This window comes from Myxocyprinus asiaticus, chromosome 25 (genome assembly GCF_019703515.2).
Source record: "Myxocyprinus asiaticus isolate MX2 ecotype Aquarium Trade chromosome 25, UBuf_Myxa_2, whole genome shotgun sequence".
Taxonomy (NCBI): domain Eukaryota; kingdom Metazoa; phylum Chordata; class Actinopteri; order Cypriniformes; family Catostomidae; genus Myxocyprinus; species Myxocyprinus asiaticus.
Window position 1 is genome coordinate 32,286,301 of NC_059368.1, and position 23,614 is coordinate 32,309,914.

The following is a 23,614-nucleotide window of genomic DNA, read 5'->3' on the forward strand; positions in this document are numbered from 1 at the left end:
TGTGTGCCATCGCAAACCGAGATTAAATATACTGTAAAGCAAGTATCTGGACCTCAGACTATTCAAAACTTGCAAATAAGAATTGGTTGTCTTTACTGATAGGACTGTACTGTAGACTCACTGCATCTCTGATTGGCCATTGCTATTTCATTGCTCAACGCACACATCTGGGATTGGTTAGAAACTCAACAGCTGCACAAACAAGTTCTAAATAGAAACCATTAACGCAACAGGAGTAGACTTAAATTGAATGCTGTAATCATCAGTTTTCACGATTACATAATCGTTACAGCTGTAATCGTGATTAGTTTTTTGATTAATTGTGCATGCCTAACATGATGTTTACAGGGTAAAACTGGACAGAGATTACAGTTGTGCCTAAGGCAGTTAGTTGTTTGCAAACACATTTCTCAGTTGCCCATCCAGGGCCTGAAATTCGGCGTGGGGTTGCGGGTATTGCGCACGATTCGAATCATTCCCGCAAGCTCCACGGTCAAAATGCGGGAAATTACCTAACACTTTTATTCACTTTGACTTGACTGTATCATTATTATTATTATATCAAATATTATACATAGTCCATCACGTTACAGTGCAAAATAAATAAACATAGAAATGAGATTCCCAGACAAGTTGGCCAGCACCAAAATTTCTTAGCGGAAACTCTGGTGTATATAACTATTGGGGAAATGAAAACAAGTATGATCAAATTTGGCTAGACTATGATAAAAATGGTATAATCCAGTCCGTCAAAGTGACATAAAATTATTATTTGTAGCAACCTCTGAATTCAATTAGTTAGTTCTTGGAATCATTTAATGTTACAGCCTGGGAATTTGTAAAGAAGACTTTGTTTCCAGGCAGACTGATAAAACCTTTTTTTCCACACACACACAAATACATCTTATGTTCAGAAATTCCATAAAGCCAACTTAACAGATAAAAGTTAATAAACAAAAAAACGATGTATGAATGTCGCATGTGACTCTTGTGGGACTTTCCCCTGCCTGACAGTTCACTTCTAGACACGACCGCTTCAAACAGTTTGTGATTGATCCCTGATCCGTGTGCAGTGGACATGCCATTTGAGACTAACCATAGCATTATGCACACTACAGGAGACCTACTTATGTTGAACACATCTGCAAATGAGCTTATAACATTCAGCTAGTGTCTTTGACTTAACGTATGCTGACAACAGTCTGTCTGATGTGTTTCCCATTGTACTGTAGCAATAAAATACTAAAGTATGCTTGTTTTCATGTAGGACAGGCAAGAGAGAGACAAAGTTTATGAGTGTCCGTGTATGTATTTGTACAAAAAAAGCTAGAGAACAACCCTCCTGTGACAGGCACTCCCATTCCTCTGAAGTGCACGCCAAAACACAAACCCCACGCAGCTGTGAGCAAGGGGAAGCTAGCTTTTTCAGGCTTGCTCAACTGTGACATGGTTTGTGCTCAAGTGTAAAGTCATGTGATCTCTTCTGAAAACATCACATTTCAGAGTTGCTGAAAGAGAAACTTCCACGTTGATGTTGTTGTTTGCCGTGACTGTCAACCAACTGAGACACAGTTTCTGCAGTAGAGATCGACCGATATATCGGATTTACCGATTAATTGAGGCCGACAGTTGCATTTTTTTAAACTATCGGCTATCTGAAAAAATAAACTCTGATAGTTTTCGAGAGTTATTTTTGGTTTAATTTCTCTTTGACCGGTGCTGGAGGGTCAGAGATTATTTTTTTCTATGCCTATATCTCTCTCCCTTTCTTGTACATCATTCATAGATTTGATATGAAAATAAAATAAAAAATATTGTCAGTAGTGATGAAGCATACAGTCACTTTTTGGCTTTGTAAGGCAATGTTTTATGTTACTGCTGAACAACAAACACATCTGGCCTGTAATATTTTTATTAATTTCATATGTCAATGCTTTTAAGGAGGTACCAGTGTGGGAGAAATGTATTAAAAGTATCGCCAAGGAAAGTGATACCTACTAAAGTTCAGCACTATTTTACACAGAGTTGAAAGTTGTCATTCATATTATACATTTTAAAAACTATCAGCTGATTAATCGGCTATCGGCCTGTTTTCCCACCTCAGTTATCGGTATCGGCAAAACCCACTATCGGTTGACCTCTACTCTCCAGTAAACAAGTCAGTTTTGGTGGCCTTGACCTATATTACTGAAATTCAGCTTAAGCATAAAAAAGAGAAAAGAAGAGAATGAGAACAGATTAGTCTAGAAGAGACAAGATGAGAAAAGAATGAGAATGAGAAGAAAAAAAGAATAAGAATGAAAAGAGAAAGAGATGAGAATAGACAGGATGAGACAAGAGCAGAATGAGAGGAGACAAAAGAAGAAATGAGAAGAGAATGAAACAATAAGATTATAAGAATATAAATAAGCATCCTGATACAGACAACAGACGTATTTATCCATCTCCCACCCCATTTTTTTTAAATATAGGTCAGCATAACCCCATTCCACAAACACACACAACACTGTTGGCACCTAACAAGGTGTCAGGCAACATCTACACACAAACACCCTCTCCAGCTGATGGCCTCCAACATCACAAGCATTTCAGAGTCTTCTCACTCTCAAACACACACCACAAAACATCAATTGCATGAAACCCTTCTTGACAGAGAATTATATCAAAGAGCCAAGATCCTATACATAACCAAACAAGGACCTTGAGTACGGGCTCTTCATCGCTTCCTCTCTCACACACGCAAACTGACCATACAAGGTGACCAAAAACTAGATGAAATTTGTAGATAAATTGCACCCACACATGCCATTTTAAGAGCTCTCTCTTATAAACTGCTACAGTTTGAGTCTACAGAGTGTGCCTCAGCCGGGTGCAGTGTCAATCTCTCCCCCTTAGTTCGGGACACTTCGCGCAACTCATAGAAGAGGCGCTGACCGGATAGAGAAATGCCAGTTTCGGAATTTGTAGTTATTTACATGACCTGATTCCTTTTTATTTGAACTTTAATAAAGCTATAACGCATTAAATAGACCCGCATTAAAGAAGTAACGCCGGGATGTTTCCTTTAAAGATGGTCGACAAGCAAGTTTTGCTTCAGCTCCGCTTATTTCACAATGAGAGTCCTTTTGCATTTACTTATTTTGTATTATTCCCTCATACTTTGCGATCTACATCACCTGAAGCTGTGAAAGTTTAGTGCGCATCTGGACTGTGAGCTGTTTTCTTCCTCTTCTAAGTCAGGCGCAAACTGCAGTGCTGCTTTTGCGCATCATCATTAAAATTTCACATGATCTCATGTTATGTTAAATGAGATCAAACGACTATTCGACAACGAAAATTATCGAAAAATTTTTATCGGTGGCTTTGTCGATAACTTCGACTAATCGTTTCAGCCCTAGCCATTTGTAGGTTGATTAGGGTTAGGGGGTTAGGGTTGTATTAAAAATATTTGTATTATATTTAATACATTACTATGGTATCTTAATACTGTATAAAGAATTACGATATTTATAAATTCCTTCCCTGCCTTTTTATTTGGTTGGATGGTTGTATTAGTAGTTAATTTTTTGGGGGGCCTGGGTAGCTCAGTGGTAAAGACGTTGGCTACCACCCCTGGAGCTAGTTCGCTAGTTCGAATCCCAGGGCGTGCTGGGTGACTCCAACCAGGCTTGGCAATTCCAACCAAATTGGCCCGGTTGCTAGGGAGGGTAGAGTCACATGGGGTAAACTCCTCGTGGTCGCTATAATGTGGTTCATTCTCGGTGGGGCGCGTGGGGAGTTGAGCGTGGATGCCACGGTGGATGGCATGAAGTCTCCACACGCACTATGTCTCCGTGGCAATGCGCTCAACAAGCCACGTGATAAGATGCGCGGGTTGGCGGTCTCAGACGCAGAGGCAACTGGGATTCGTCCTCCGCCACCCGGATTGAGGTGAATCACTACGCGACCACGAGGACTTAAAAGCACATTGGGAACTGGGCATTCCAAATTAGGGAGAAAAGGGGAAAAATCCAAAACAAAAAAAAAAAAAGTAATTTTTTTTACTTGTTGCTACTTGACCTTCAATGAAGGGAACACGCACTCTCTCATACAGGTGCTACTATTGTTAATGCCATTTAATCTGGAGATATTTAATAAAGATGTTTGAATTACACCACATCTTGTAACTCGCGTTATTACGGAGATGCCTATGCCTGGCGGAGACCGAGAAGCTGCCGCCATGAACGACAGTAAGGACTGTTTCACATCTTGTGCTGTTTTCTATTTGTCTTGTCGCGTGTGAAATGCCACAACAGTACACAAACTTTTCATATTGCCATACCTCTCCCACTACATCGAATCAAGTTTTTATCTTACAAGTTACAACACTATTCCGTTATATGCTGAAGTCTTAAAGGAGCCACGTGTCTTTTGCGACATGAGCGATCGGCCAAATTACCAATCACCGATCAAGTCATAGGACGTGAATATCAGCTGATACCGATCGGTGGCCGATCAATCGGAGCATCCCTATTGTTTACATGACGTTTCAGAAAGCCACTTGAATAAAAAGCATGTTAACTGCATGTAAATGTGGTCTCTGACTGCCGTAGAACAGCACAGCATTTTACAAAACCACACTGGAAAGTGAGTCTCACACTTTCAGTCCAGAAACTTTCAGTATTCTTCCATGTAGCGACTGCATACAGCAGTCAGACAAAAATCGGTCAAATATTTATAGTAAAAATTTCACAGACTGATGTTCTGAATTTGGAGAAAGCTTATTCGTAGATCAAAATAAGCCTCACATTTGTCAAACTGAAGGCCTAGAGTGAATTTCTGATATGGATAAGCATAGACAAACTGTGGTACTGCCTTTCATTTTTGCTCATTTTAAAATCATTGTACAACAGCATCTCTTTTTTTTTTTTTTTTTAAATGTAATACTAAAATAAAATAACATAATAAATAATTATAAAGAGTCTTTTTTTAATGAGAATCATCATTAAAAAACAAGGGGGACAAAAATGAGATTCAGGGGGTAAAACTTGCTTAAGTGAAAAAAGTCACAATGCAAAAGAAAAATATTTCACCCAGTATGAATAGAGAAAAAAAAAGAAAAGAAAAAAGTTTGCTTTCATTAAGATATACAGACATCTTTCGTAGAAGGTTTTCGTGCAAAATGTCATTTAGGCTAGTTGCATTGTACTTTGGGTGAACAACAGGCCTTAAAATTGTAACACCAAAAACATTTTATGAACACTTCCAATTCCATGACAATCATTATACAAAGGAGCTCTGAGATCGGTGTGAAAAGCGTTTTGTCATTCTTGCCATCTTGTAGGCCCCTTGTCTCAACTGTTGCTGTGGCAGACAGACAAGACACTTTTGATAGTACACATCACCTCTCACTTCCTCTGTGAGCCAGCAGCATGACTGGCACTCACGTTACCCTGGAAACTACTTACAGTCTGTCAAACAAGTACAAGAGCGAAAGCCTGCATGTTTAACAGAGTTCTGTTACAAAAATCAGATTTTATAAAACAAGCAGTCATGATAAGCTGCCGAACAACCTTTACTGCTATTTTTAAGATGAAGCCATGCATAAGTTCAGAATGGAATAGCCTATTAATGTACTGCATACTGGGCAGTATATTTCTGCCTAGTAGATAGTGTTTACTGTTATTTTGCATTTTTAATTATTACAATTTGGCCAAAACTATTACAAACTTTTGGTAGAAAAATCAAATAATGAGTCAAGAAAATTTGTATTCTTGTTGATATTTTTTCAGGTCCAATCTGCAACCTAGAAATGAAAGGTCAGGTCAAGTGCATGATATTGTGGGATATAGTAGTGTGCTCTACGGTATACTGCATTTTCGCAAAAGTAGTATCTCATGCATTTAGAAAATGTGTAGAGTATGCACACATCATACATACGGCAGAAATATTATGAGCAGTGTGCTGTTCCAAACATGTCCAAAGTTTCCTTTGAAAAGTTTGTAAAAAGCACCAACCTGAAAACTTCTATAATCTCAGCAAAGAAAACGCAACGTTAGCCTGACTGTAACAAAACTAAAGGTCTCTGAGTGAACAACCATCTAAATTAATTAAATTTAAGTACAGCACACAAATGCCAATTTGAATGACAGACAAAAATGGAAACAGAGGAAGTTCATGTACAACTTTGTAATCATCACAGAAATGTGAAAAACAACGTCCCGTGATAAATTCTTAAGTTACAGAGAGTCTAGGATGTGACGGACCTTTGAAACAGCTGCCGTTTCATATTGCGAGAGACACCCAGATCATTAGCCTAATTAAAGAGTTCCCTACTAAACCTCACAGGCCTACATGTCCGAGAGCACACACAAAAATAGCCAGACAGGCACATGGAAGAATTTAAACACTAACGCATGGCTAGGAAAAAGGCTTCAAATGACCCTGTAGCTTAAAATGCACACCATTATATGGAGTCAGAACATGAGACGCACGAAAAGGCATGCGATTTACGCATATTACAGAATCACAGACGAAATTTAAACTAGGGATGTGCTGAACGACTAATTTCAATTATGTTTAAATGGAAAATTTGAAGTCGACTAGTCGACTAGTCTAAAAAGGAACCAATAACAATATAAAGCTAAACATAAATGTGTACAAATTATCATCGGTTTAATGGGGGGAAATATTAACCGACTAGTAATTCCAGTGTTGACTAGCAGCATCAGAACTGTTTAGTCGACTAGTCTCGCACATCCCTAATGTAAAGATAAGGCCTCATTCAAGTGAGCGTTTGTTCGCATGCCCGTCCTGCAGGGCTCATCTTGCGTTTCAGAAAACCCCTTGTCATCCAAGTAGGGAAACAAACCAGAACAGCCCCTATGATCCTCAAACACATGCGCACAAACAGAAGAAAGGTAGGCCCTTGTTGAGAAGGGGGTCCCATTTCACAAATGTACTCTGTGTGTGAATAATCACATTTCTTTGTCGAGCAGAGGGCACAAGGCCAGATGGGTCTCGTAGGACACTTTAAAGGGGCCATGACATGAGGAATCAAATGTTCCTTGATTTTTTGAGAGTTCATTGTACTATAAAAACATATTGTACATTTCAGAACTGAAAACGTCCTCCTTAATAGAAAAAGAGCATTTATTTAATCCAGGCTCGAGAAATGGCTCATTTGGAATTTGTGGAACTAGTGACGTCACAAGGATCAAATACATCAGCATATGACTGCCTCTTCAGCAAGACAACAACGCCTATTTTTCGTCATTGCACCCTTGGCTCCGCTCACTGGTGCTCACAGTCAGTCACAGGTTAAGAGGAGAGACATAGGCCTGTCTTGGGACACTCATCTACAACAAAAGGGACTTACACAGGATATCTTCATGTGCCTATCTAGATTGAAATGTTTCTCTACACTAGATGAACGGCTTTGACCGTTAGCATTTCGTGCTTCTTTTAAAATATGCAATGTCAAGCTATAACTTTAAAAAGGAGACCTCAATTCTATTTAATTCAGCTGAGTTGTGTCTTGCTGTTTTGAAGGCATCTTTCAAACGTTTTCTGCAACTTTTAAAAAACGCCTCTCATTCTGCTGCTGCCACTTAATGGGAGAAACACATTCTGTGTCATTCAGTGTAAACAAGCACGGAAGATGTGAGATGTCGCTCCTGCATCATCCAGTGTCCAGCATCTCTGCTTTGGCCTGCTGAAGTAAACAAAATCACTGTGGATTGTACATGGTATACAGTGCATCCGGAAAGTATTCACAGCGCTCAACTTTTTCCACATTTTGTTATTTTACAGCCTTATTCCAAAATGGATTCAATTCATTATTTTCCTCAAAATTCTACAAACAATACCCCATAATGACAACGTAAAAGAAGTTTGTCTGAAATATTTGAAAATTTATTAAATAAAAAAAACGGAGGAAAAAAAAAATCACATGTACATAAGTATTCACAGCCTTTGCTCAATACTTTGTTGAAGCACCTTTGGCACCAATTACAGCCTCGAGTCTTTTTGAGTATGATGCTACAAGCTTGGCACACATATTTTGGGCAATTTCTCCCATTCTTCTTTGCAGGACCTCTCAAGATCCATCAGGTTGGATGGGGAGCGTCGGTGCACAGCCATTTTCAGATCTCTCCAGAGATGTTCAATTGGGTTCAAGTTTGGGCTCTGGCTGGGCCACTCAAGGACATTCACAGAGTTGTCCCGGAGCCACTCCTTTGCTATCTTGGCTGTGTGCTTAGGGTCGTTGTCCTGTTGGAAGATGAACCTTCGCCCCAGTCTGAGGTCCAAAGCGCTCTGGAGCAGGTTTTCATCAAGGATGTCTCTGTACATTGCTGCATTCATCTTTCCCTCGATCCTGACTTGTCTCCCAGTTCCTGCCGCTGAAATACATCCACACAACATGATGCTGCCACCACCATGCTTCACTGTAGGGATGGTATTGGACAGGTGATGAGCGGTGCCTGGTTTCCTCCAGACATGACGCATGCCATTCAGGCCAAAGAGTTCAATCTTTGTTTCTCATGGTCTGAGAGTCCTTCAGGTGCCTTTTGGTAAACTCCAGGTGGGCTGTCATGTGCCTTTTACTGAGGAGTGGCTTCCGTCTGGCCACTCTACCATACAGGCCTGATTGGTGGAGTGCTGCAGAGATGGTTGTTCTTCTGGAAGGTTCTCCTCTCTCCACAGAGAAATGCTGGAGCTCTGTCAGAGTGACCATTGGGTTCTTGGTCACCTCCCTGACTAAGGCCCTTCTCCCCCGATCGCTCAGTTTGGCCAGGCGGCCAGCTCTAGGAAGAGTCCTGGTGGTTCCAAACTTTTTCCATTTACGGATGATGGAGGCCACTGTACTCATTGGGACCTTCAATGCTGCAGAAATTTTTCTGTACACTTCCCCAGATCTGTGCCTCGATATAATCCTGTCTCGGAGGTCTACAGACAATTCCTTGGACTTCATGGCTTGGTTTGTGCTCTGACATGCACTGTTAACTGTGGGACCTTATGTAGACAGGTGTGTGCGCCTTTCCAAATCATGTCCAATCAACTGAATTTACCACAGGTGGACTCCAATCAAGTTGTAGAAACATCTCAAGGATAATCAGTGGAAACAGGATGCACCTGAGCTCAATTTTGAGTGTCATGGCAAAGGCTGTGAATATTTATGTACATGTGATTTTTTTTCGTTTTTTATTTTTAATAAATTTGCAAAACTTTCAAACAAACTTCTTTCACGTTGTCATTATGGGGTATTGTTTATGGAATTTTGAGGAAAATAATTAATTTAATCCATTTTGGAATAAGGCTGTAACATAACAAAATGTGGAAAAAGTGAAGCGCTGTGAATACTTTCCGGATGCACTGTACATGGTGGATTGTAAACGACTGTATATGTTTTCGGCTCATATCAGCGAGGATTACTTGTGAACCAGTCACAATATGATTCAAGCTTTGCAAGGGAACTTTTACTGAAAGATGTGTCAGTTAAACACTACAAGACCCATGAGTAACCAGCTTCACTCACAAATGTTTCAAATGTCATGACTGTTTGATAGTTGCTATGCTTGAGTGAACAGATTAAATGTGTTGGGTGTACATTGTGTGTTAACCCTGAAAATTTGTTTTATAAATTATAATGTGAAGCTTGTTCATTTTCTTCTGATTGAGTTTCAAATATAGCTGTTTTTGAGGGGCTGCAAGAAGTTAGCCAATCAAAACAGTGGGCATTTACACTGAAGTCTTAAAGGGCCAGATAGCATAAAAACAAGCATTTCAGACAGAGAGCCAGAGACAGGGTGGAAAATTATCATATTACTACATTATGATTGTTTTTGTGCCGAAAAAAAAAAAAAAAAAATAAGTGGACCATTACACCAGTTTGTGTTCAATTAGGCCTAGATCTATGCTTCCAGTCACAAGATTTTTTGATGAACTATTGATGAGTTAAACCAGATGGTGAAGGAAAAGCAGCCAACAAGTGGCCAGCATACATAGAAGCTCCTTCAATACTATTGAAGAAGCGTCCAAGTATGCACCTTCTGAAGTTGCTTGAGAGAATAAATAAAGAATTCCCACCTGTGCAGCAGTCAAAGAAACAGCTGCACTGAAGCAATGTTTCAGCTCTAAGCAACACCAGGATCTGCCCTGCAGTAGTTTACAAAGGACAAAGCTTTCTTATGTAGAGACAGGAAGCGCTCATTGAGAGACAGAGAGAGAGAGAGAGAGAGAGAGAGAGAGAGAGAGAGAGAGACAGAAATAGAGAAAGACAGACTGATTATGGGAATTAAAGCAATGCCAGATGCTTGATTTGACTATAAAACATTCTGATAGACAATACAATATCACTGGTTTTCGGTAAGAGACAAAGGCAGGCCTACACACAGCCATAAAGCCTGACTGCGGCCTGTAGGAACACTCAAAGACTGATATCACAACAACATTGCCAAAATCAAACAAAGGGAGTCCAAAACAGGCTACAGATCCCATCAAGCCTTGCTCACTTTACACCTATGTGTGAAATTCTGAAGGACTGAACTCTCAACTCCTATTGGTTGAAATGCACGACAGAACACGTCCCCCAACCATGACGTCATCGAGAGTATAAAACCCGGAAATTCCTTCTAGGCTTTACTTCCAGCAACAGCATGTGCCTCATTTAGATGCAGCCTGATGCTTCCAGGTGTAGCCTCGTTGCCCAAGGAAGTGATCCCCAATTCGCTGGACAAGTTGAGATTTCTCCGTGTTCCACCGAGCACGCTAACGGATCCAAAGGAGACCACCAAGCAATCCACGTCTTCACCCTTTTGCCTGAAGAAGTAAAGAAAGATTTCTCTTCCTTCCTCAACCAATTCGACTTCGCTATATTCTCCGCCAAAATGCCAAGAATCAGCCGTCGTACCGCCCGCAGACAGAGCGAGGAAACTCCCGTCATCACCTGAGCTTCGAGGAATGGAGTCGGAGTCAAACGATGGACGAACACACATCTACCCACGACCTCACTCGACTCAAGTAAGAGGTTTACATCTGGGCAGAGATAGATTATTATAGTGTGTTATTCTTGCGTATCAAGGTTATTGCTTGTACAGTTTACGGACCGCTGAGTCCACTCATTGCTGCTAATAATACTCAAGGTATTATTGTAACTCACTGTTACCACAAATGAGATTTGCTGTGTTGTTGGCCAACCCCGTTGGACTGTTTGTGCATTTCCGCCATCACATACTGCATACTGAGTTTATCTAATAAAGAACCAACGACCGCGGCGTACGGATTACGAGCCGTTCACTGCATCTCTGAGTGATAAAATAATGGTTGCCCTCTCTCCCACGATCGCTAAAACCAGCTTCGGTGCAGTCACTCTTTTCTCTCTCTTTTGTACTAACCGCACACACGACCCCTCACAAACATTCCCGCACACACATTTGGCGAGCAGATAACTTGGCGATACAATCTAGCTTTGTTCCTACATTATCGTACCAGCGGAGACACGTGTTAAATGGGCAGACACCATTAACCAGTCTCTCTGCCTACATTCGCGGCCACATTCTCTGGCCGGAAACCTTGCGTGACACCCTCCACGAGAGCCTCATCTGCCATTTTGTGCAGTGCAGTGCACTGCACTCTCTCTCTCTCACACACTCACTCACACACACACTCACACACACACTCACACACACACCTTCCTCTTATTTTGTGGCTTATTTGTTACCATATCTAATCATGTTAACATTTAGTTTGTAGTTGGAAGTCGGAAGTTTATTGACTGCATTGTATTGATTATTAATTGATATTACTGCATTAATAATCTTTGTTATACTTTAAAGAGAAGTGTTTTGGTATTGTTCTGCATGCATCTGTGTCAAGGGCTGGTAGGGGATGTCAGGGCTCAGATTCAAGCCTTCACTGTTTTCCTTTTGATTGTCGATGTTCTCCGGACGTCGACTTTCCTAAGAGAACAATCCTATAGTGAGACTGCTATACTGTCTGGTTATTAGTCCCTGATTCCAGGGTGATGGCGATATGAATCTTTATTAATATTCTATTGATTTTGATAACTGATAATTATCTGTGATGATTGTTGATTTGAAGGATTAATAAGCTAGTGTTAATTCTAATCAATGTTCTATGGATTTTAATAATTAATAACTATATTTTATGATTTATGGTTATCTTTGATGATTGTTGATTTAAAGGATTAAAAAGCTAATGTTGATTTTAATCAATGTTCTATTGATTTTAATAATTAATCTCTGATAAGTATTAATTATTGCTACTAACTAAACCTGCTCCTGAACGAAGCGCCCAACAATGCTTTCAATGGATTGTAATGTGTGGGTTACCCCAAAACAGCAGGGCTGAGAAGAGAAACTACAGTGGAGAGAGAGACCTGAATTTATGAAAGAATGAAGACAGATAACTCTATTTGTGTGATTTGTACCAGAAGACGGACACATACACACGTGCTATAGAGTGCAACAGTGCCCCGCCCACTTATTTAGCGTATGGGTTCCGGAAGTATTTTTCCCCATTAATTTTTTGCATATGATAACATTTATGATTTTCATAAAATCCTCCATAAAAGAGTTACATACCATGAACCAAACCACCAGCTCTGAGATGAACCACATCACAAACTTTGTTTTGAGGCGAAAACATATTTGAAAATCAGACAAAAAGACAAAAGGTACAAGGCTGTGTACTTACCGTCTTTCACGAGGTTACACGCTACAATCCCATGAAGCATTGCGAATGATGTAGTTGACTAAAAAACTACGGGAATATATCAAACTATTGATTTTAGGTTGTTGATTATAAGCAGAGACTATTTAGTAGAGACAGGCCACTTCTATTAAAATGAATGGGAGAAATTGGAACGCCCAGCCAAGGAGCTCCAAGCACCCAACAGTCAATGGATGTAAAAAGGAAGTGTCGCCTTACAGTTAAAAGAGCCAATCACCTTCTAGATACAGACATCGCCTGTCAATCAACTCAACAAAGTGCATGCGCATTAGCTATACAAGCCGGGAAAATTTAGTTTTTTAGCGTAATCTGAGGTAAAGAAGCACAATTTATGATACCAACATTTTAAGATTAATTTGAAATATGATCTTTGATTGTAATCTTGACCAAATGTCTTTGAGATTTCAATGTTCCCCCATTCAAGTAGATAAGAGCTGCACTGTCATGACTAGAAATAGCCTCCAGGGAGCATTCCAAAGATGGCTGCCAGTGGACTGACTTGCTAGAGAAACTTTGTTATAAGTAAGGAAACAATATATATTAAGTGTATTGCAAAATATTCTGATATGAACAATTAAATAAGTACTTTAATGGTAAGGGAGACCTACTCGATTACGTCAATCATAGTGCTTCATGGGAGTGGGCGGTTGCTCTGAGGCAAATTTTGCAGGCTTTGTTGCCCGCGATTCCCTCCTCTGTGAACAGTTCTCTGCTGTACTATTGGTAATGTTGTTGTTTACCAGGAATTCCGCTATCAAACACGCTATTTAAACAATTAAGTTTTAATAACACAGATGGATGGCTTCAACAGAAGCATATACCATCGATGAACAACCTCAGAGTTAAAGGTAGGTCTGTCTTGAAATGTTTATAAGTTATTGTTGAAAATCAATTGGAATATGGAAAAGCTGAATGGACATTTTACTTCCAGAACCAGAGTGTTACGCTCTATTGATCAAGTCATTAACATCTGATGGCATTTTTGAAAAAAAAAAAAAACGGTTGTCACTACCTGAATTTTTCTGTTGTAGTTAATTCGGTTGTTGAATGTGGTTGTCACTCCTGTCTTTTATCTAACTGTGTGTGTACAGAACAGGATTAAGCACAACAAGGTGAACTGAGCTGTAGTGTGTACATGGCCATAGGCTCCCAACCCAACCCCCAAACCTAAACCTAACCATCAGTGGAGTAAAAATGTAATGTTAGAGACGCGCTCGTCACTGATTATGCAACGTGATTACTTCCTGGTTTCAATGAGGGATCCAAACCCCGGTCTCCCATGCTGCTGTTGCAAAGCCACAGGAGAAGATAAATATGCTGGAGCCAATGCAAAAATGTCAGATAGATGATGGTGCCTTTTGGTGATTCGACATAATATGGCCGATCCAAGGGTACCAGAACTCTCGGAACAACATGCCGACTTCTCGTATGATCGTGTTGAAGACCTCTTCAGGCTTATTTTCCCTACCCAACAATAATGCAAAAATAACAGCTGATAAAAAAATTAAAAAAAACATGTTTGCTAATGCTTTTTATAGCTGCGGCCATAAAACAGCATAACAAAACTAATGTCAGACAATACCAAATTCAGAAAAAGTTGCTGGTAACATGTTTGAGCTAAAATGCCGATTTATAGATTCTAGTTCTCTGATTTTATGAAAAGATGCCATTTACTGACAGCAGCACAGAGTTTTACCAGAGTAAAAGGATTATGTCATTTACGCATTTGAATATTTTTCCTTCGTTCTATGACTGATGTGGAAAGAAACACACTAGGGATGCAACGGTTTCAAGGTTTCACAATATACCTCGGTTTCAAAACGGACAGTTATCATACTGTTGAAATCTTCTCATTGGCGGTATTGCATGAATATAAAGACAGATTTTTTCAGACCTTTTCTAAAACCCAAATCAGTTTAATTAAGACAGAATCTGCGACATTTACACAGCATCATACAAACCTGCCGAGATAAAATAAATCTTTAAATTGCGCCATCTTCTTTGACTGTCACTCAATTTTAAAGGTGACATGCAGGTGTCGCGAGTGCAGTGCATCACGAGCACATTAGAAGTGCAGCACGAGCGCATCATACAGACATGTCCAAGCCTGAACCTTTATTCCGCCGACAAAGCGGTTGAAGTCTGCTGTCTGGGATTACTTTGGGTATGTTAAAGACCCACAAGGTACCATCAATGTTGATGGATACCCAGTCTGTAAAGTTTGTCGCAAAAAAGTATTGGCTCAGGCGGGAAACACCTCAAGCCTTAAGCACCTTCTCCATTAGCACCATCCCACGGAATTTGTGGAGATGATGTAAGTGGAAATACAGTATAAAAGGATAATAAATTATAGCCCTGTTTCATAAAAACACCAGATTCAATGTTGTTTTACACCATATGTAATGATCAGCAGTTACAGAAATACTCAAACCAGCCCGTCTGGCACCAACAATCATGCCACAGTCCAAATCACTGCGAGATCAAATGTTTTCCCCATTCTGATGGTTGATGTGAACATTAACTGAAGCTCCAGACCTGTGTCTGCATTATTTTATGCACTGCATTGCTGCCACACAATTGGCTGATAAGAAAAATTGCATGGATGAATGGTGAGAGCAGTCCTAAATAAAAAAATCTTTTATCTCTTATATTTCTATGAATTATGAAAAGGGTGGGAAAATTTTAGACAAAAGGGAACGCAAACTTATCTTCTCAACTATATATACTGTTTATTAAACCTCAGATTAATGGGTTATCAGCTGTCTTCCTTTTCTTCGGCTTTCTATCTAAATCGAGCAATTCTGTGATTTGGCGACTAAAAACAGCCATTTGGCTCCTTAATGTTTCAGGTTAGGAGCCAATGACTTTTTGTCAGGAGCCCTGAAATGTTAACCAGGGCAATTCAATTTCATAAATCATAAAGTAATTAATAAAAATATATATATTTTTTTTTTTTTTACTTCTAATCATCTGACCATTTATTTAACAAATAATTTTTTTTTTTATTGGTTTACTTTTTTTTTTTTTTTTTTTTACTTTATCAGTTTAAGAGTGTGTCCTGATGTTCAAGATCAAGTTAAAGGATAAAAGTTGAAGAAATCCAAAATAAAGTTCAAAAATTGATTATAACTGAAATATTTCTCTGTGTGTTTCAGATATATTTCATAACCAAATATTAAACTGCTAATAATATTATCAATGCACTTCAAACCTGTGATACCGTAATAACGTGGTAATTTTTGTGACAGTTATCATACCGTGAAAATATCATACCGTTAAAACCCTAAAACACACCCAAATCACACATCCACTACCATATATAAACTGTATGTTAAAGAACACTTTATAATATACCATATGTACAGAATGTGTATCAACGTTTAGAAAACTGGGTTAAGGGGACAAAAATCTGTATGCATATACTAACACAATCAGTTTGATAATAGTTATAACCCAGCTCAACACTTGACTGCCCAGTCACATTTTAATGGTCAAAACCAGATTCCTCTTTTGATCATTCAAGCTACTTAACATGATTCTGGTAATTTCATCATGTTTGGTTTCTATAAAACAGTGCTCCGTTCAATTCTAAAGAAAAACGGACTCAAGAAAGGTGGTCTCATTTCCATATATGATCAATACATGCTGAGGCAGACGTAATGAATGTCTTTTTAGGTTGGGTTTACAGCAGACTCAAAGCATTCAATGCTATTGACCTGCTGCCTGTGGTTTTTATACCAACTACTACCAGCATGTTCAGAATAAACACATTCCCTGAGTTTCCTTCCTTCCTACCTAGACCATTTGGGAAACACCTATAATGTCCAAAAATGCAGTCTAGGTAAACAGCTTTCTAGAATTTGAACTCACACATGGCACAAATTACTTATCAATGCAGTCGAAAGGTTAAAGTAACCACTGATCTGATTAAAGGAATAGTTCACCCAAAAAAGAAATTTCTCTCATTCACTCACCCTCATGCCATCCCAGATGTGTAGGACTTTCTTTCTTCTGCTGAACACAAACAAAGATTTGTAGAAGAATATCTCAGCTCTGTTGGTCCATACAATGCAAGTGAATGGTGACCAAAACTTTTGAGCTCCAAAAAGCACATAAAGGCAGCATAAAAGTAATCAAAATGACTTGAGTGGTTTAATCCATATTCTGAAGCAATCCAATCGGTTTTGGGTGAGAACAGCACAAAATGTAACTCCTTTTGCCCTATAAATCTTGACATCAGCAGTCTACTTGGCAAACATGATTTCATGCTCGATTACACTTCCTAGTGCCATCTAGTGCTCTGCGAATGCATCAAGCACCAAGAAGTGTAATCGAGACTGAAAACATGATCGTGCCTAGAGACTGAAATGGCAAGATGTACAGTGAAAAATGAGTTGAGAACGGTTGAGTACGGGTAGCTAACCATGCTGAGAATTCTTGGCCGAGAACGGTTTATAATCTTACCATACCGAACCGTGCTCGTGTGGACATGCTACCGTAACCGTTCCGTACCGTGCTCGTGTGGACATGCTACCGTAACCGTTCCGTACCGTGCTCATGTTAACATGCTACTGTAACTGTTCCGTACCGTGCTCAGAACCGTTCGGCTTGATGGTGGAAAAGCAGCTCATAGCCAGATTAAACCACTGGAGTTGTAAGGATTACATTTAAGTTGCATTTATGTGCTTTTAGGATCTTCAAAGTAGTGCCTGATCGATATATCGGCCGATATTAGCCTTTCTAGGGATGAGCACGAGTACACGGGTACTCGGACATGGCAGCAATGATAGATCATGAAAACGATGATCAATAGAGATAACATATGATGTGACTTTTCTCTTAATCCAAAATCCAGTGACAATTACCTGACAACTAAACACACAATCAAAGAGGGAGCTTATTTTTAATTTTGAGATTGATTATGTTGTGGTTTTGAGGGGTACATTGATTGTCAGAAACGTCTCATAGCAACAAAACTGATACAACACTGCAATGCTATCGTTACGATAATCAAAAGAGAGTGTAATTAACCGTGTTTTGAACACCTGTCTCTGCAAAATGTTTGCTAAACACGTTTTATTATCATTTCATGTAAGAATTTTGACTCGTTAATGGATATTATTTAAAGTAAATGTTTGTCACTGACTGTAAACCTCCCTGCCCTGCGTGAAGTATCACACACCTGCATCTCGACGAAATGGGAGTTGAAGATTTATGCACGAGTTTTCAAGTTAGATGTCCAATATAAAAAGTGTCATTCCGTTGCACTTTCCCCAGTTGAAAGGTGGAAATTCAGACTCTCCGTGTTGAATGGAACGCTTCATGAATCACAGCAACAATATTACAGAGCATCGTGGCTTTGTTCACAAGAGTGAACATTTGGGGACACACACACAAGGCGCATGTGGCAGTGGATTCAACGCGCTGAAGCAACACATATACAGCAGGCGAGTGTTTCAAACAGCTAGACAGAGCGCAGCTAAATTGAACACAATGCAGCATCTTCAAACTGAACTTCAATTTAACACGCATATTAAAAACGCAATGGTTATGACGACTCCTGTTATTTGAAAATAGACGGTTCAGACTGTCACTAAAAAAACTGGTGCATGCTTACTAAGATTACTTCGGTAACCTGAAGGAAGAACAGACAGACGTGCGTTGGGCACATTCTTTCAGAGTTGGACAGTAAATCTTCACATAATTATAAAATATGATGCATTATATATTGAATCTTTTTGTACATTTTGTAACATATTACTTTATAACAGCCTATAATAATGAATAGATGATGCACTGGAACAACAAGACACAATGCAGCAGCCATAGATGTTTGTCATACAGTTATGAACATGTAATCGCCCCACGAGTACTCGACAAGTACTCGAGTAATTAGTCTGAGTACTCGAGTAGACAAAATGACCAAAATGCCCATCCCTAAGCCTTTCACCGATATACTGATCGGTATCAGCGTATATGTTTACCGATATGCGCAGATATGAAAACTTTTTTTTCAGAACATATAATGCAGAAAACAATGCTTTAGAATTGGTGTCATAACATAGATTATCCAGCAGAGCGCTCAGACTCCATTGTTTACAGAGCTGATGGTGGTTCTGCAGACAGGGCGGTGTTAAGCGGTGTGGAGTTAAGGGGTGCCTTCTCGGGAAGTTGCTAACTAGTTTGTGAAATACATACTGGAAAGTTAATAAACAATGACCCCATCATTTTCCCTTTTCAATATAACTAATATAACATTAACCATGTCCCTGACAACCATGTCACTCATGTCTGTTTGCTGTTAGCCAGCTATAGTTTGTCAGTGCAGTCAGTAATGTAACAGATTGAAAGGTAAACAACAGAGCATCTTTTTGCAGCTCAGCAGACAACGGTGCGGTGGTGGATTGTGTCTGTTGAGTGCTGATTTCACGCTATGTTATTACCTAGTTGGTGAGACGCAATGCTGGTCCGTCTTTTACTCTCAACGAGCTTATAGCTAACTAGTTAACCACGTAGCTACTTTCACTGCTTGTCAGCTGAGTGGAAGCTAATGTGTAAACATGTAGTCACCAAACTGTTTTGTTCAGGATTTGCAGTTTGGTACCCCCTTCAACGAACAATTCCAGTCGTTGAAATTATAAAATGTAATACTTAAAAGTCTGGTTTTTCACCGTTGAATGTTTCCTCTGAACTTGTATAGCAGAATACAGCGTAACACCGCTGTCGCTGTTTACCTCTTGTCTTGGCAGGTGTAAATGCTTCTTGTTTTACAACCTGCCAATAACTGACTTGCAGTATTAATAAAGTCACCATTTGACTGATACTAAACAGTACTACTGATGTTTATTTAGATATTTATTTTATTTTTATTTAAATGGTCAGCAACTGACTGATACTAAACATAGAGTACTGATGTTTATTTAGCTATTTATTTTATTTTTATTTATTCTTTATTTTAATAGTCAGCATTTGACTGATACTAAACAATACTGATGTTTATTTAGCTATTTATTTTATTTTTATTTATTCTTTATTTAAATGGTCAGCAATTGACTGATACTAAACAGTACTGATGTTTATTTAACTATTTATTTTATTTTTATTTATTCTTTATTTAAATGGTCAGCAATTGACTGATACTAAACAGTACTGATGTTTATTTAGCTATTTATTTTATTTTTATTTATTCTTTATTTAAATGGTCAGCAATTGACTGATACTAAACAGTACTGATGTTTATTTAGCTATTTATTTTATTTTTATTTATTCTTTATTTAAATGGTCAGCAATTGACTGATACTAAACAGTACTGATGTTTATTTAGCTATTTATTTTATTTTTATCTATTCTTTATTTAAATGGTCAGCATTTGACTGATACTAAACAGTACTGATGTTTATTTAGCTATTTATTTTATTTATTCTTTATTTAAATGGTCAGCAATTGACTGATACTAAACAGTACTGATGTTTATTTAACTATTTATTTTATTTTTATTTATTCTTTATTTAAATGGTCAGCAATTGACTGATACTAAACAGTACTGATGTTTATTTAGCTATTTATTTTATTTTTATTTATTCTTTATTTAAATGGTCAGCATTTGACTGATACTAAACAGTACTGATGTTTATTTAGCTATTTATTTTATTTATTCTTTATTTAAATGGTCAGCAATTGACTGATACTAAACAGTACTGATGTTTATTTAACTATTTATTTTATTTTTATTTATTCTTTATTTAAATGGTCAGCAATTGACTGATACTAAACAGTACTGATGTTTATTTAGCTATTTATTTTATTTTTATTTATTCTTTATTTAAATGGTCAGCATTTGACTGATACTAAACAGTACTGATGTTTATTTAGCTATTTATTTTATTTATTCTTTATTTAAATGGTCAGCAATTGACTGATACTAAACAGTACTGATGTTTATTTAGCTATTTATTTTATTTTTATTTATTCTTTATTTAAATGGTCAGCAATTGACTGATACTAAACAGTACTGATGTTTATTTAGCTATTTATTTTATTTTTATTTATTCTTTATTTAAATGGTCAGCAATTGACTGATACTAAACAGTACTGATGTTTATTTAACTATTTATTTTATTTTTATTTATTCTTTATTTAAATGGTCAGCAATTGACTGATACTAAACAGTACTGATGTTTATTTAGCTATTTATTTTATTTTTATTTATTCTTTATTTAAATGGTCAGCATTTGACTGATACCAAACAGTACTGATGTTTATTTAGCTATTTATTTTATTTATTCTTTATTTAAATGGTCAGCAATTGACTGATACGAAACAGTACTGATGTTTATTTAGCTATTTATTTTATTTTTATTTATTCTTTATTTTAATGGTCAGCATTTGACTGATACTAAACAGTACTAATGTTTATTTAACTATTTATTTTATTTTTATTTATTCTTTATTTAAATGGTCAGCATTTGACTGATACTAAACAGTACTGATGTTTATTTAGCTATTTATTTTATTTTTATTTATTCTTTATTTTAATGGTCAGCATTTGACTGATACTAAACAGTACTGATGTTTATTTAACTATTTATTTTATTTTTATTTATTCTTTATTTAAATGGTCAGCAATTGACTGATACTAAACAGTACTGATGTTTATTTAGCTATTTATTTTATTTTTATTTATTCTTTATTTAAATGGTCAGCATTTGACTGATACTAAACAGTACTGATGTTTATTTAGCTATTTATTTTATTTGTATTTATTCTTTATTTTAATGGTCAGCATTTGACTGATACTAAACAGTACTGATGTTTATTTAACTATTTATTTTATTTTGATTTATTATTTATTTTAATGGTCAGCATTTGACTGATACTAAACAGTACTGATGTTTATTTAACTATTTATTTTATTTTTATTTATTCTTTATTTTAATGGTCAGCATTTGACTGATATTAAACAACGTACTTTTGTTTATTTAGCTATAATTTAAATTTATTCTTTATTTAAATGGTCAGCAACTGACTGATATTGAACATACAGTACTGATGTTTATTTAGCTATTTATTGTATTTTTATTTATTCTTTAATTTCTCAGTGTTCGTTTCTAGAATTTGTTGACAATGTATAATAATAGTGTCAAATATTCTTTGTTAAAAATATGTTTAAGAAAACAGCCTTCTGAGTACCTTTGCATAGTCATATCGATGCAAAATCGGTGAACAATCCACATAGAAAAGGTCCGTTTTCATTCCAGCTCAAAAATTAAATATATCGGCCACTATAATTTTCCCTCTCTAAAATCGGTATCGGTCTCAAAAATCCCATATAGGTCAGGCTCTACTTCAAATTTTCAGTCACAATTCACTTGCATTGTGTGGACATACAGAGCTGAGATATTCTTCTAAAAATCTTAATTTGTGTTCAGCAGAAGAAGAAAAGTCATTCTCATCTGTGATGGCATGAGGGTGAGTAAATGATGAGAAAAGTTACCACACTTTCGCAGTAGTAAATGTAGCAAGAAACTATGGTATTATTGTAATAAATATGTTCACTTTGGTAAATTGTGTTAGAAATGTGTTTTTTCAGAAGCAAGAGAGTGAAATTAACCCTCAGTTTGGAGTGTGTGCGTGTTGTGTGTCACACCCCGATTCAGGGTGGGGTGGGGGGCATGTGAACCCCCCTCCTGACAAACAACCGTTATCCTGCAGTGATGCACCTCCATCAACCGTTACTGAGAATAAACTTAATCCTGCAGATTACAGACACACAGACACACACACATGTACACAAACCGGTCGCAACAGTTCTGATTGCCTATTATCAGCAGAACCGAGCACTGATCATGCAAAAGTCCTCCAACTACACCGCCTGTGCTAAACACACACACATGCACGTCGATTCCCTCCGACACACTCCGCCGGTGAGAGCGGCTCTGGTCGCTGTTAATTTGTTCATATATGCGTACTGCTCTAGCCTGTTAGCTAACATGCCGCTCATAACAGCAGATCTGCGCATCACAAACACCGTTAAAACTCACCGGTTCACGGCCAGCGCTGAGCTCCTGTGTAGAGATGCGGTGAGTGCTACTCCGTTCTGCACGCGACGGTCCAGTAAACCGATATAAAATAAAATAAAATAAAACAAAACAATAACAACAGCCGCGCGCATTTAATGGATCGTTCCAGCAGAAGCGATGAGTGTGTCCGTTGAACCGAGAGAGGGCGGGGCTACGGGCACAGTCTGCTGCTGCTGCTGCAGTGTTATTGGAGGAGAGCTGAGAGTAGGCGGGGCAAGGGACTCAATCAGCTGCTGCAGCAGTGTTATTGGAGGTGTGGACATCCTGAGCATCGTGACCTCTTCACAGTAGGATCATGCAGGTCAGGCATTTGGTGTCATGGACATGTTTCTTCTTATAACAAACGAAAGCATCTAAAAAAATCTAATTTATGGAGTTTTATTGTGATAAAACTATGGAATAAGAATGGAGTAATAAAGACATGACCTGAGTAGACAGCACTGATCTATAATACAGAGTATAATATCTAATACAGCTATAACATTTTCAGATATTAGACTTATAAATTGAACACTATGATGTGCCATTGAAGGCAGTAATGTTTCATAAAGTCTATTGAAGGGAACGTTCTCCGAATGGTGGCCAAAACTTTGAAGCACCAAAAAGCACATAAAGGCAGCATAAAAGTCATCCATATTTTTTTATTTATTTATTTTTTATTTTTTTGGCTTTAATTTCATATGGCTCCAGTTGTTAAATCCATCTCTTCAGAAGCAATTTGATAGGTGTGGGTGAGAAACAGATCGATATTTAAGTCCTTTTTTTACTATAAATCTCCACTTTCACATTCTTCATCTTGTGTT

The 23,614-nt window shown here is 37.8% G+C and overlaps 1 protein-coding gene across 5 annotated transcripts in view; it reads right to left on the bottom strand.

Moving 5' to 3' along the window:
* Positions 1 to 22,952, bottom strand: part of LOC127416096 (ras-specific guanine nucleotide-releasing factor RalGPS2-like) — a 194,290-nt gene extending 171,338 nt beyond the window's left edge. For all 5 annotated transcript variants that reach the window (XM_051655238.1, XM_051655239.1, XM_051655234.1 and 2 more), the window contains exon 1: positions 22,773 to 22,952. The gene's annotated coding sequence lies outside the window, so the exon portion shown is untranslated. The remainder of the gene's footprint in view (positions 1 to 22,772) is intronic.
* Positions 22,953 to 23,614: the final 662 nt, after the last annotated feature.